General features: G+C 39.8%; 1 pseudogene; it reads left to right on the top strand.

The window, feature by feature from the left end:
• The first annotated feature begins 494 nt into the window (after positions 1-494).
• LOC109258231 (NADH dehydrogenase [ubiquinone] 1 beta subcomplex subunit 4-like) lies at positions 495-1,005 on the top strand (annotated as a pseudogene).
• Positions 1,006-5,103: the final 4,098 nt, after the last annotated feature.

Below are 5,103 nucleotides of genomic sequence, written 5' to 3'. Positions count from 1 at the left end.
TAAAACCAAAATGAGATCACACAGCACATCTCCCAGAATGACTAAAATTAAAAAGACCTTCAATACTAAGTATTGATGAGGATATGAAGTAATTGGAATTGTCATACATTGGTGGTAGGTATGTAAATAGATAAAACCACTGTGAAAAGCTAAACATGGCCTTTATGTGGGCCCATAATTCCAATATTGGGTCAAGAAAAATGAGATTATATGTTCACCAAAGTCATGGGCAAGAATGTCCATAGTAGCTGTAAGAAAAGAAACCTGGGAACAACTCTTATGTCCATCAACAAGGGAATGGATAAGTAAATGTGGTGTATTTATACAATGCAATGTACACAATTTATACAATGCAATGGCACTACAATAAAAAGAATGGACTCCAATCCCGCAGAACACCATGAGTGAATCTCATAGAAAGTTGTTGAGCAAGAGAAGCCAGACGCAAAAGGGTGCATATACACTTTATAATTCCCTTTATATGATGTCCCAAAACAAGCAAAACTAATCAATGGAGGCAGAAGTCAGAATAGTGATGATCGGCACTTGTGTGCTGGATTGCCAAGATGTCGTTCCCCAAGTACCAGCCATCGCGCCTGGCCACCCTATCCTCCACCCTCGACCCAGCCGAATACAACATCTCTGGAAGGCGCAAGCCAAGCGTTTGACCACAAGAACCCGACTTAAACGGGAGTACCTGCTTCAATACAATGACCCCAGCCGCTGAGGGCTCATCGAAGATCCTGCCTTGATTCGTGGGACTTATGCAAGATCTGCAAATATCTATCCGAATTACAGACCTACTCCCAAGACCTTATTCTTAGGAGCTCTGTTTGGAATTGGGCCCCTCTTCTTCTGGTATTATGTTTTCAAAACTGACAGAGATAGGAAAGAAAAACTGATCCAGGAAAGAAAATTGGATCGAACATTTAACATTTCATATTAAGTCTGGCAATGATGACTCTATGTATTATTGTTTAAATAAATCTTCTATTAATCATTAAAAAAAAAAGAATAGTGACGATCTCTGCAGGGGTCTGCTGACTAGGAAGGGGCACCTTCTAAGTATTAAAAATGTTCTAAATCTTAATCTGTATGGTGTTGCACAGGTGCATATGAATATAAGCAATGATCAATATGTATATTTATGATTTGTGCATTTTTTGTATGTTACACCTAAATTTAAAAGTAACATCTTCCCTCCTAGGTATTTACCACAGAGAGATTTATACATAAATATTCATAGTGGCTTTAGTCATGATAACCCCAAACTGGAAATTACCCAAATGTTAATCAACATTTGAATGAATGAACAAACTATAGTACATTCATACAACCGGCTTTTTTCAGCAATAAAAAGAATTGAATGATAAATGCAACAACATGGATAAATCTCAAAATCATTACATTGAGTGAAAGAAGCCAGAGAAAAAAGACTACATATTATATGATTACATTGATATAAACTCCTAGAAAATGAAAATGAATTTATAGCAACAGAAGCAAATTGGTTGGTTGATTGTCTGGGTAGAGGGAGGGACTGACTGAAAAGGGAGATGGGGAAAACTTGGGTAGGGGAAGGAAATGTTCTGTATCTTGAAGTGTCAATGGTTTCCAGACGCATACATGTCTCAAAATGCAAATTGTACCTCTTGAAGGGATGCAGTTCATCGTCCATAAATTATACTTCAGTAAAGGGGTAAAAAATAATATATATCAAATTAAGCATACTCATTGGCTTGGACTTGACTGAAAAGGTGTAGAGGGCACTAGTTACATAAACTTCAGTTTCCTTCCTAGGACCCTTACATCCCCACTAAAGTTAAAGCTAACATAAGCAGGATATGTGTAAGCGAGAGGGACACTCCTACCCACTTTGCCATATGGAGACAAATGGCAGACATGAATGGGCAGTGGAGAGCAAGAATGTATGGTAGATGATAGACATCATACTAGGTATTTGAGCTGAGGGAATTTAAAGGATTGTTAGCTGCATAATTGAAAAGAGCAAAAAGAGAATACAGAGATATCAGAGAGGTAGCAATTGCAGGATGCAGCTACCACCCTTAGGTTTGAGGGAAGAGATAGAAGAGGTTAGAATTATTAAAACTTGGAAACTCAGAAAATGGTCCTGGGGTCTGGGACTCAGAGCTTTGAGGAGGAGCTGGCTGTTGCAGGGGTTTCTGAGGCTGGTTTTACAAGCATCTGAGAAACTGAAAACTGGATTTAGCTGCTACTCTAGGAGGACCCTGCTAATGTTGAGGTGAAGAGGCATTTCTGGTGTGACGCTTTTAGGAACAGGAAGTAAACAGGAGAAAGCATATCCCTTCTCTCTCCATCAGCCTTGCAGTCTTCCTCTAGTGTCCCTGGTGGCAATGCCTAGCAATGAGCAGCTGGAAAAACCAAAATGTGGTTTGCAGATTGCAAGCTCTAGCATCATAAGCACGGTGAAGAAGGGGATGGGGAGCACTTTGAGGTTGAAATTTGGTCTCAAACTATTTTGTGTTTAAATCTTGATTTTGTCCCCCACTTGTTGTGTGACCTTGGGCAAGTTAGTTAACCTCTCTGAGCCTCAGCTCTACATCAGTAAAATCAAGGTTATACTCCCTTCTTTTTTTAATTTAAAAACATTTTTTACATGTTTTTATTTATTTTTGAGACAGAGAGAGGCAGAGCATGAGCAGGGGAGGGGCAGGGAGAGAGGGAGACACAGAATCTGAAACAGGCTCCAGGCTCTGTCAGCACAGAGCCCGACTCGGGGCTTGAACTCACAGGGTGTGAGATCATGACCTGAGCTGAAGTCCGACGCTTAACCGACTGAGCCACCCAGGTGCCCCAAGGTGATACTCCCTTCTAACCTTATAGTAGTGAGCCTTCAATAAATGGACCCCAATATTTAATTTCTTTGTTTAGGTGGCACTTTTTCCCTCTTCACACTATTCCCTAAATCACTGCCACCATCATGACCCAATTACCTGGTCCTTGAGATGGCTCTGCTCAGAGGTGCCTCAGTAGCTCCATGCCCTCCAGTTTGCTCATAAGAAGCCTCCTAATAGTTAGAGAATCAGAGAACTAAGGTGTGGAGGGTTAGATTGTGGTCCATGAGGTAGCACTTGGATTTCAGTCCTGAGGAGGAGAAAATTAATCAGCTGGCCTACAATTAATTTCTCTCCTGCTACCAGGAGGACATTTTTGGGAGACAAAGAAAGCAAGTGATCTGATGTAATCTCCTGATAAACATGCTGATAATTGGCCTCCTGGTAAATAAATTGAGATTGACTAGGAGGAGAGTATCCACATATGGAATGCTTTAAGCAGGAATGACTGTGGATTAGGATTGCTTATGGTAAACTAATTTAGAGTCTATGGATTGGCACGGCTCCTTGGTGGATTTCATGTCAGTCACATAATGATCTGGGTATCAAATGGAGATGATTCATAACCTAAAATCTCCTTGCTGTGTGAGGTAATCCACAAATCTCTTTGGAGGCCCTATTATTGCTCTGGGCTAGAGAGTACATGTCTGATGCAGGACAAAAGGATCTGGGCAGCTACCATCCATGTCCTGGACCTCTCCTGGCTTTGCCCATGCTCTTAATTACATGTATCCTTAAAATTACTACTGAAGCTTGATGCTGAGTAACAGAGAAGCTCAAACTAACCCAGAGTGTTGTTGGTATGGTCCAGCCATGCTTTTCCAGTGAGCAAAGTACTATTGAGACCTAAATACAGGAGGGCTCTAGAGGCTCAAAAGGGTGTGTATCAGATACTTTGGATTTTTAATTCACTAAATAAAATTCATGTCCTGGAATCTAATCTTATGTGTTTCTCTGGCTATTGTAATTTTCCTTTCTCTAAAGGAATAGAGGTAAAATAAGCACTAAACTTCCTTTAGAAAATAAGGGTTCTAGGGCACCTGGGTGGCTCAGTCAGTGAAGCGTCTGGCTCAATTTCATCTCAGGTCATGATCTCACAGCTTCGTGAGTTCGAGCCCTGTGTGGGGCTCTGCAATGGTAGTGGGGAGCCTGCTTGGGATTCTCTCTCCCCCTCTCTCTCTGCCCCTCCCACACTCGAGCTGTCTCTGTCTCTCTCCAAAAATAAATTAATAAACTTAAAAAAAAAGAAGAAAATAAGGGTTCTGGTCTTAGCTCTGCCACAAATGGAGTCTGTGGCCTCAGTGGAACCCTCAGTTTCCTCATCTGCACAATAAGAGGGTAGCAATCATACTTCCCTCTCACAGAGTTTCCATGAGACTCAAACAAAAGATGTAGGAAAAATGCTAAATAAGCCGTATAAAAGTACAGAGTCATATTTCTTCTAGAGGTGTCATCCTTTCTATCTACAGCTTCACATTCATATGTAATGTCTATACAATTTAAAGAAGCAACTCCATCTCTTCCAGTAATTATATTAATACTTGCTTGAATATATAGGTAAAAATCTAAATTCTCTTGCTAAACTGATACGTATAGATTTCCAATTTATCTGTTTGCTACAAAATGTTTTATTGACATATTTTATAAAAAGCAAAACACATAGGTATTAAGTACACAGTTCAACGAATTTTGACAAGTGGATACACCTGTGTAATCCATACTTCTATCAAGACGTAGAAAATTTCTAGCATGCCAGAAAAATCCCATGAGGCTTCTTCTAGTCTATCACACCCTTCAGAGGCAGCTATTGTTCTGATTTCTACTGAAGTATGTTCATTTCGCCTGTTGTAGAACGTCATACTTTCTTGTGCTTGGCTTCTTCCATTCAGCATAATGTTTTTGAAATTTAGCTATATATTATGGCAGATGTAAGTAGCACATTATTTTATTGTTTTCTGCATAGAACTCCATTGTATAAATATGCCACAATTTATTTATATTCCTATTAATGGCCATTTGAATTGTTTCTAGATTTTGGCTGTTAAGAATAAGGCTAAGGAAAGTCTTATACAAGACCTTGAGCAGACACATGTTTTCACTTCTTTTGGGCAAATACCTCAGAGTGACATTGCTGGTCACAGTACAGGTGCATGTGTAACTTTTTAAGAAACTGCCAAATAATTTCCCAAAGTGTATGAGAATTATAGTTTTTCCATATCCTTGCTGC

Source organism: Panthera pardus, unplaced genomic scaffold, assembly GCF_024362965.1.
Source record: "Panthera pardus isolate Hobbes unplaced genomic scaffold, ASM2436296v1 HiC_scaffold_16, whole genome shotgun sequence".
Lineage (NCBI taxonomy): Eukaryota > Metazoa > Chordata > Mammalia > Carnivora > Felidae > Panthera > Panthera pardus.
Note: the sequence above shows the minus strand (reverse complement) of the source record. Positions and strands in the feature narration are given on the sequence as shown.